Source organism: Hydra vulgaris, chromosome 08 (assembly GCF_038396675.1).
Source record: "Hydra vulgaris chromosome 08, alternate assembly HydraT2T_AEP".
NCBI lineage: Eukaryota > Metazoa > Cnidaria > Hydrozoa > Anthoathecata > Hydridae > Hydra > Hydra vulgaris.
Window position 1 is genome coordinate 6288459 of NC_088927.1, and position 11041 is coordinate 6299499.

Sequence of the window (11041 nt, forward strand, 5' to 3'; positions counted from 1 at the left end):
AGGAAAAAGGACAAGCTAAAATAAAACCATTATTTAACCACCACATCTTTAGACTTGCTTGAACATTGACATTCGAAGAAACGTGCTTTTTCACGACATTTTTTCATGACAAGAGTTTTACAATTGCAATAATAAAACTTTGTATCAATAAAAAATGATTCAGCTGCACTTGCTTTTATAACTAAAAACTTTTATCAGAAGAAGCGTTTTTTATATAGAACTTTAGTGTGTTCACTAAAGTTCAATATAAAAAATTAAGCACACAAAAGAATAAAATAGATTTCATTTAACCAAAATCAATGCTGTTTACTGTTTGCTTACGTTTATGTTTATGCTGTTTTGCGTGAAGTTTGTAGAAGAAGTGTACACACGTCGTGACTACCGTGACTAAAAACTCAAGAAAAGAAGCTCTCCTAGGTAAAAAGTTTAAGGTAAAATGCAAAAACTATTTTGCCAATTCCAGTTGAAAAAAGAGTCCGTTTCTTCAGCTAATAGACTAGAGTTGATAAAAACCTCAATTGCATTGTTTCCTGTCTGGATCTTCCTGGTTCTACTCATCTTACACGACGTGCAAGGTGGCCTCCGATTCCCACAGGTCTACTGTGACAAAATGTTCCATGGGGTGAAGCTTCCTTGTTGGCTGATGATGCTGCAAATTTTACAGCTGCCACAAAGTCCTTTGGAACAATTTCGGCTTAATTATGAAAGGTAGACTTTAGGCAATTGTCTGGGCGACCCTTGCCAACATTCGTTAAACATTAACAACATTTTCTTTCAACTGAGTTCTGGTTTACTTCAGGTTTCTGTGTTGCCAAGACTGGATAAGGAAAATCGTGCTTTACTTTGCCAACTGAAAAAATAAAGCAATCACAAACTGAATCTCTTGTAACAGGACGGACTTTGGTAGGAGAGAAATTAAACAGCTGTGGTTGGACTTAAAGCTTTCCCACCTTAAGCCTCTTAAGGTTGGAGCGGCAAAGCTCACAAATGCCAATTGGAATCATTTATAATGATCCCAACTGGCATCATTTGAGATCAATTTTAATGATCCTTTTGAATTATTAAAGTCAGTTGGTTGCTTTAGAATTTCACTTTTTCTCTTATAAAGCTAGTTAAAAGGCGCCTTGCTGAGAAATTAAAAGCAAACAGTCTTCCTGTTCTCCTCGGGTTTTTTACTTGATTTGGCATAAGTTTTTTCTTAGTTAAGATGCCAAATTTGTAAAAAAAAATGGATTGAACAACTAATGCTCAAACTTTTTCCCAGAACTTTATCATAATACTTCATACAAAAACAATTTTGATTTTTCAAAAATTTTGTGGTACAGATAGCTCTGTATATTCTTTTTTAAACTAAAAAAATGCAACCATTTTTTTAGTTTAAAAAAGAATATACAGAGTTATCTGTACCACAAAATTTTTGAAAAATCAAAATTGTTTTTCTATGAAGTATTATGATAATATCTGTATATTCTTTTTTAAACTAAAAAAATGCAACCATTTTTTTAGTTTAAAAAATAATCATTTTTTATTTTTCAACCATTTTTTTATTTTCTTCCTAAGGCAACTTATTTAACTCCACTTATTTTTGAATTGGATGAAAGTAAAAGTTACAAAAATTAAGTTTTATTGCTTTAGATTTAAATATATCATAGTTTCTTTAATGAGATTTTATGCAAATTTAAAAATGGATTTTTTTCCACGAACGGTATAACCAGGTTTAGGGACTTATGTCCGAGTAATCACCAATGATAGTACAATCATACCCCCTAAGGATTTTTCTGGGTCATGACATCAAACAATATTTTATTTTACAACAGTGCTCTATTTGCTATTGGAAACTTAGTAGCAGAATAGTAGATTTTGGTTCGAATGTAATTGGTTACTGAAAATCGTGTTGAGTTAAATATGATGTGTTGTCGTTTTTTTATTTTAACTCTGAACATAAGAATAAGGATATGATAAAGTTTAAGTTGAAATGAGTTGATTAAATTTAATAAATAGCGAATTAGTATGTGAGAAACGATTTCAAACTAGTTCGGTAAAACAGCTGCTTAGCTTTGTATAGTAGACTAATTTTTTTGAAATTTTATTTTGGATTATATATATGTGGACCCTCCACGTCACATTTTTATCTAAAACAACACCTAAAAACAACAAATTACTCTCTCTTAATATACAAGAGTTATTATAGGTATTTGGAAGTTTTAAAGGAATAAGTTCTTTTTCATGAAGACGATGGGAGAGAGTATAAATTTTTGATTTATATTTTATTCAAAAGCTTTTCTTTGACTCAACAAAAACGCCGAAGGTGATTTTGTTTCATTAAAGGCTTTAAATATTTCATGTATTAGATTGCATGATCGGTTGAATGACCAGATTTAAACCTAAATAGTTTATTGTAAAGAACATTACTGGTATTTAAAAAAGAATAAAGTCTATTATACATAACACGCTCCAAAATCTTGGAAAAACAAGTGAGAACTGAAATTGGTTAATAATTGGAAATATTAGAAGGATCACCTGTAATAATAATTGGTGTAACCTTTGCAATTTTTAAGGTTTCAGGAAAAACCCTATGTTTTTTAGACAAAATAAAAATATGTAAAATTGTTACTGTTAAATAACTTATTGATTTAATAATGAAATTACAACTAACATCATCAACACCAGAACTTTTATTACGTAAAGAGACTGAATTTAATAACTCATCTTGTCTAAGTTCATAGTTTGGCATAACTTGATTTTTTTAGGTGTAAGGTATGAAAGAACATATATATATATATATATATATATATATATATATATATATAAATATATATATATATATATATATATATATATATATATATATATATATATATATATATATATATATATATATATACAACTTTTATTTTATTATATCAACTTTCCAATTTCAATAAAACCTAATTTTTCAATATAAGACGCACAAATCTATAATATATAAAGTGAGAGAGGGATAGGGAATCTTATTAATAAATTTATTTGCAATGCATTTTAAATAAACAAGGGATGTAGTTAATATATTTTATATGCAAAATAATTATCTATTGTTCTGAGTTTATATAATAATGATTATCATTAAGAAAAAAAACCATTTGACATAAAGTTATTATTACATTTAGAATACGACAACACCGTTGGTCGCTTTTTTACTACAATATTTCCTCCTGCATTAGCATCAATTGTAATTCTTTTAAATACAATTGAAATGGTTTCAATTTTCAAGATGAAGATCATAAATCAATCCATAATCTATATTTTATCGCTTTCATTCTCAGATCTTTTGAGTGGAGTTTTAATGATAGTTTTAACTGTAATGCAGCTTTATTTAAAGACAACGAGAATCGATAGAAAAAGAGGATTCGAGAATGTCTCTAAAGAAACGCAAGCGTTAGAATCTGTTCAATTTTTAATGCGCATGTCTTTATTTTCTTCTGTTTTAAATTTAATATCAATAACATTAGACAGGGTATGGGCGACCGCAAAACCATTTAGACACAGAACACGTAAAAACAGGTTCGCAGTAAAAGTCTGCTGTTGGATATGGCTTTTTTCAATAATTTGCACCGTTGCAGTTTTTCTTGTTAAAAAGTAAATTTTTTTCTTTTTCTTTTTCTATATTAATACATTTATCTACACTTTTTCCAAATTTATTTTCTAACATAAAATATAAAAGCTATGATCGAGGGTTACGGTTACTTAATAAAAATGATATTGATTTAAAAGGTTTAAATTTAATATTTATTGAATATTCAATTCAAAGTTGACCTGAAAACAACTTTGTTTCCAGGTCAACTTTTGCTGTAAAATTTAATAAAAATAAAGTAGTTAGGGATTCACATAAATTTTTTATCAACAAAAGATATTCTATTATTTTATAAAAAATACTCAACTTATTTTGTTGTATTAATGAGTATATTTATAAGAAGTGACATAATAAAGTCCTTCACATTTTATCTACAGAAATAATAAAATGAAACTAGTTTCAATTTCGGAAAAAAATTGTTATAGAAAGTTTTCACATTTTTTCGTAAAATCCTTCAAAGAAATGCATTTACCAGCTTAAACAGGTGGGTAATTTTTTTAAGCTTTAGCTTTTTTTTTTACTTGCCATCAACGCATCATCGTCAACGCGACATAATCATCACCAACACGACATAGTTATCACCAACACAACATAATCATCACCAACACGACATAATCGTCATCAAGATGACATAACTGCAAGGATAGCATTAGTAGATTAGCATTTGGAAAAGGATTAGAAACAACACTTGCATTCAATGATTATACTCCACATATTTTTAAGCATCTAATTTGCTCATCTTTTGACCTGAAAAATATAAAAAGCGTAAAGTGTAAAATGAAGAAAATTACTTCTTTTTTTAATTATCTGTGCTATCTTTGTCTTTCTATTGATTTTGTAGTTTTTGTAATATTTTTTAAGAGTTTTACTATCGAGTGATTGCAATTAATGGTTAAAGTTTGCATTTAAAAAAAAATGTTCAGCTAAATGGAATACTTCTTCGCAAAAGTAACTGCTCAGTTTTCTATAAATAAGGATTTTAGGCACAGAAAGATGCTATGTAAACCTGAAAAAACTCGTCTTAATCCAGTCAGACAAGCAAATAAAAACATTGACGACTTGAATAGTGATTTAACCACAAAAATTAATCGATGAAGCACTTTATTGTTGTATTGAATACCTTTTAAAGCTTAATAATATTTATGCATATCATTGATAATAACTCAAAACATACATTATACATTTACGATAAAAATTGAATAATATTTCTGACAATTTACCACTCTAGAACTCGTTTGTTCAATATCCACTTTTTAGTGAAAAGGAGTTATTCTATTTCTTTTTAAGATATGCTTGTTTAATATCAACTATAAAATATTGTACAATATATAGAATCTGCATCGGTTATCAGAACTTACATAAATTTTTTGTTGCGCACGCATGTTAAATGATATGAGCAAATTGAGTGGAGCTCAACAGTGATATACACAAATCTAGCGAAGCTAAAAAAATTAAATCAAATAAAGCTAAAGGCAGTTTTTCAATATAATTGTTAGATACGGATATCGAAGATATAGTTTTTCTTAAATCAAATGGCTTTTGAGTATTTTAATTTGATACCTGTAAAAACCCTGAGAACATTTTAAAGTTTGAGAAACAAATAAAAATGATTATGAAGCATTCGGGTAAGTAAAATATATTTTTTAAGTTTATCATCTTTATTGAAGCATAGCTTATAGATTCCTTAGGTATAAGATATGTATACAATTTCTATTATTGATAAATATTTATACTACCAAATCAATACAAACATTTAGAAATAACAAAAGACTTGGACACAACTAGAAATGTTTTTTTTATTGTTTCTATAGAGCAATTGCAGCTTGGAAAGAGTCCTCGTAAATATTGAAGCTGAAGAGCAACATTGGGTTCGCTTAAACAAATGCAGGAAAAAGTTAAAACTTAATAGTGAAAATCACAGTCTGCTACTTCTCTCATTAAAGCAAAATATAAAAATAAGTCTTTGTTAAACTTTATTAAATTTGTATATGACATTTAACATACGTGCGCAACGCTTTTACTTTAAGCAGAGAATCGGGTATTTATAACATGTTGTTCAATATATGGATGTCGAACAAACTAATACGTTAACATAATGCAAGTGTAATAGCGGGGCTTTCTTTTAAATTGTCGTTATCTCTGCTCTATTCAATATCCACCTAAGCTAATCACTGTGGCGAGTGAGTTCACGTTATAAATGTAAGTTTTAACTAGTTAGTCAACTTATATTGGAATCATAGATATAATGGAAGTAAAGAATATTAAATTCCTGAACAACCATCGGAAAAAGTATTTGCGAGAATCGCACTTTTAAGAAAATTTGAAGGATTTGTTAAATGAACGAAGAAAAAGACCGACAAATAAAAGCCGACAAATAAAGACCAACAGATAAATATTTTTAGCCGGCCAAAACCTAATGTATCAAAATTTTATTATTTTTGTAAACTAATGTCTTCAATTTAATTAGTCATTGTAATATTATAAAAAAGGTTCTCTACAGCATATAATCCGAATATTTTAGCGGGAGATATGGCAATGAAATTGCATGGGCTGTTATAAAAATAATAAAAAAAGTAGTTAAAAACGTTCCTTAAATAAATAAAATCATTATGTGGTAGGACAGTTGCCTTCCATAAAATAAAAATACAATTATAAGTTTAGCATTAGTTAAACTTTTAAAGTTAGCAAACGATAGCAACATTAAAATTATAGAAAAACAGAAAGACAAACGAGCCATTTTTACTATCAGAACGTGAGATTTATTCAAAAGATCTAATTATATTCCTCATTGTATTGACAAGCAGTATCATAATTTGATTTTAAAAACTTATAAATTTACAAAACAAAACATAAAAAATCCATAAAATAAAAACCAAAAATTAAAAAAAAACTGCTAAAAAGACTCTTCAAAACCATTTTATAATATAGTGTGCATTAGTTTTATATTATAAACCATAGTATTATAATTATATTATTATTCTTCTTATTTGTAATAATGTATATGTTTATATATTAAACAAGATTATGTATTACGTGTGATATAGTGTTGCTTTGTTCATTATCCTGATATTTTATTTGATATCTTATATTTGTTCGATTTCCTAAGATATTAAAGATTTTAGTTGTCAATTTCATTCGTTTGTATTATATTCCAGCTCTGTATAATAGTCAATTTACAATAGAATATTTCTGAAAAAAAGTCCCAAGGGGGAGGGGGGTCTACTACCCCATGGCTTCCCCCTAAAATCCACCACTGCTTAAGTCATTTTAATTTTAGATGTATAAGCTCTAAATTCAATTTTATTAATAGCTAAGTTAAATAAAAAAAATACTAGAGCAGTAATAACCCCCTAAAACTGTACCGTAATTAACCAACAATATGTAATGCTGTCTGTTGATTTTAAAAATTTCTAGGGTGATGTTATATTATGAGTTTACTTTGACCTCCATAATATGGGATTAACAATTATATTAATATCAATAATATAATACAATGACATCAGCATTAATACTGCAAATATTGAGCCACATTTTAAATTATTATGCAAAAAATGTGTGGCAAAATACATTATGCTACATCAACTGCAAATAGCTAGCCAGTAAACATTGTTTTAGTCGATTTGCAATGGACCAATATAGACATTTTTTTGCGGTTCATATGGAGTTTTGCTTATCAACTGCCACTAAATATATTTTTGATGTACTTAGTGGCAGTCGCTATAAATAGCTGATAACTTTCCGACATTTTAATAGGCTAGCTATCGGCTAGCCATATTTGGCGGTTACCACTAAGCAACCGATGAGGAAAACTACAGTTTTCCGTTAAAAATGCTTATATAGGTACACTGAAATATTGCTATAGAATTTTTGCTGGGTATAGCAACCTTTTAATTACATTTGTATTTTATTAACATTTTATATACAGGTAAAAAATAAATATATAAACATAAAAATAAATATAAAAATATAAAATTATGATTCGACTTCTTTTTTAGTTAATTTCAAAAAAAAATTATGAAATATATTAACTCATAAAATTATGACTGAAACCAAGTTTTTGATCAAATAATATGATATGTATATATATGTATATATATGAATATATATATACATATATATATATATATATATATATATATATATATATATATATATATATATATATATATATATATATATATTATTTAATAGTACACATGAGTATTTTTATTATTGTTATTATACCATAATAATACATTATCCATTTATGTATACATATATATGTATATATATATATATATATATATATATATATATATATATATATATATATATATATATACATACATATATATATATATATATATATATATATATATATATATATATATATATATATATATATATATATATATATATATATATATATATATATAACTTCAATTCAAATAAAGTTTAGGTTCAAAAGAGTACATGAAGATTATGTTTCCAATAATTATATATCCAACAGCTATTATTTTGATTAGCTGCTACGTTATCATTTTTCAAAAGATAAAACGCAGTAGAAGGAAGGCAAACAGTATAAGAATGGCAAACAGTATGACTAGTAACTCAATAAGTACAATGAGACGATTTTCAGTTATATTTCGCAATACAATATTTATTGAAAGTGATCAAGAAGTAAGGTTCTTTATTTTACGCCTCTTTTTTTTATAATTACTATATTATTTGTTTAGACAGAAAATAGATAGTTTGAGTTACAAAACTGTTTTTATAATTAAAGCTCTTTTAATAAGTACTTTGCGCACTATTTAAGAGATATGTCATATTTTTTAATTTGCGCGCTTATTTTTTTGTTTCGTTGGTGGTCAGTAATTGACCCTCAAATTTCAAACGACTAGGTTTTCAACCTATGGAAAGAGAGAAGGGCTACCCCCTTTAAAAAAAGGGCAGGTCCAAAATGCATATTATGAAGAAAAAGTGCTTATTATGAAGTAAGTATGCTTATATTTAAGTTAAGTAAGGAAAATTAATTTGTGAAGACTATATTTACCTCGTGTTTATCCTAAATTTGTTGACATTTGAGAAAAAATGGACAATCTAGAAAACTGGATTAGATAGATTGTGCATGTGAAACTTAACCCTATCATGACCCAAAAAAATCTAAGGGCTTTATTCATTCGTTAATAATACAGTTATGCTAATAACTGTATTATAGCGTATGTGGCGACGCGCTATTAGGATGTTACGGGTTCTTGCATAATATATATATATATATATATATATATATATATATATATATATATATATATATATATATATATATATATATATATATATATATATATATATGTATAATTTGTGTTTAATATTAGATTCGTTATGTGAAACTGGCATTTCGTACAGTAATTGTTTTTGTTGTATGCTGGATGCCATATTCCACTTGCTGTTTAACAAACATCATGGGGAAAAGTTGCGGAGATTTCGAAAGTATTTTGTTCAATTTAGCTTTCATAAACTCTGGGCTAAATCCTTTTATATATTTTGTTCATATGAGAAGTGAAGTTTTTCGGTTTATGTTTAAAAAGTACATGCCGTTATCAATTTTTAAATGGATGAAAAAAGAAGTTAATTTTGGAATTAACGATGTAACTTCAAACTTTAAAAGAAAAAGTATTGTTGCGATATTTGATAAATCGAGACAAACCAGTATTATCAGTATTGACGTAAAAAGCAAGCTTCCAGACAATTTGAATCAACCTCAAAATAATATCTTTTTGTCTGTTCCAGCAACGTAACTATATTCAGAAATATAGAATGTACAAAAAATCCGGTCAATAAGTATCAATACACCGATTATTATTATAAGATTTACGATATCTATTTTTCTAACTTAAAATTTTTATATATTAAAATAAAAAAATGATTTTTATTGAAACCGTCTTTAGCAAAATGCCTAGTTTTATGCTTAGTATTTTTAATATCTTGAAAATTTATTTTTACTACTTTTAGTTTCGGAATTGTATCAATGAACACTTTGACGATTTTGCCTCTCTATGTAAACTATACCTACCTTTCTCCTCTCCCCCCTCCTCCTCCCTCCGTCATTGTTTTAAGGAGGTTGTAAATTTTTCATGTTTATAACTTTAAAACCCCTAATGCTTTTTTGGTAAAATTTCATACATATTTATCCATTTTAATCTTGTCTAAAAAGAACTTCCTGATATTTAGGCAAGTGATGTCTACGTTTTACAGTTTTTTTGTTCACAAGTCACAATTTGAAAAAAAAAAAAGAAAAGCTTTTGATGTCATGATCCCAGGAAATCTTTTGGTGGAATGATGTTACTATCAATGGTAGTCTCAGGGGTATAAATTCAAGTATCTGGTTGCATTATTTTCAGGAGAAAATCCGACTATAAATTTTGCATAAAAGTGCATTTCAAAAACTGAATTTGTGAATTTTGTTACTGCTCTAATTTTAGGAGAATTGAAGTAAGATAGCTTCAAGTTCCCTCTAAGCTATTTGATTTTTGATGAAATGAAAAATAATGTGAAAAAGCTGGAATCTTAATCAAATTTTTTAAGTTAGACTGTTGTTAAAAACTTCCAATTAACTTTGAAAAAAAAATTGAAAGCCATTTAAAAAAACATGGATCAAAGTTGGAAATGACAACGAGACTGATCCTATAGTCTATAGTTAAACGAAGTCTTAAAGTTTAAAAAAACTTAAACTTTAAAAAAATTATTTTAATAAAATAATGTTAACAAAATAAGATTAATAAGCTTTACTATAGACTACTGTACTATATGTTACATAGTTGGAAAAAAAAAGGCTAGTACCTAGTAACTAGACGTTACTGATTGCCATTTCTGAATATCTCAAGAAAATTATGGCATGCCGAATAAGTTTTGGATCTCTTGAACATCCGTTAACTAAGTTTTTCTACTTTGATACAAATCTAGCTAACAAAGTTTGCGTTCTATAAGTATAGTTCAGCGCACACACATGTTCTTAGTATTTAGTGTATAATAGACACATGTTATGCTGTATCAAAACATTTTAATAAGCACGGATCTCTAAGAACTTTTGAATCAATAAGAAGATATTTTTACTATTATTATTATTTATTTATTTTTGTTTTAGGTGCCCCAAGAAGAGTCAACAGTATTGTCTCAGAGTACCGCGGAAGAACTTTTAACTAGAAAGTTGATGCTTCTCTTCTTACCGCAAAGTATGCCCAGAGCTTGCTTTGAACTCTAGACTGCTTGCTCCTAAAGCAAGCTCTCTAACCGCTGATCCATGGCCGCTCTGGAGAGATTTTTAGGTATTTAGTGTGGCTGATGCATATATCATGAAGACAATTGCGTTCAGAAATTCATTCCATACTTCTATCATTTTGATATGGTTCCACCAATGGAGCTTCAATTTGTGCTTGGAGCTGTAAATCATCT

The 11041-nt window shown here is 27.5% G+C and overlaps 1 long non-coding RNA gene across 1 annotated transcript in view; it reads left to right on the forward strand.

Moving 5' to 3' along the window:
- The window catches only part of LOC136083511 (uncharacterized), a 65071-nt gene extending 55542 nt beyond the window's left edge, over positions 1–9529 (forward strand). Inside the window, exons 4-6 of the long non-coding RNA XR_010639901.1 lie at positions 3147–3615; positions 8044–8269; positions 8965–9529. This is a non-coding gene — a long non-coding RNA (uncharacterized LOC136083511). The remainder of the gene's footprint in view (positions 1–3146; positions 3616–8043; positions 8270–8964) is intronic.
- The last annotated feature ends 1512 nt before the right edge of the window (positions 9530–11041 follow it).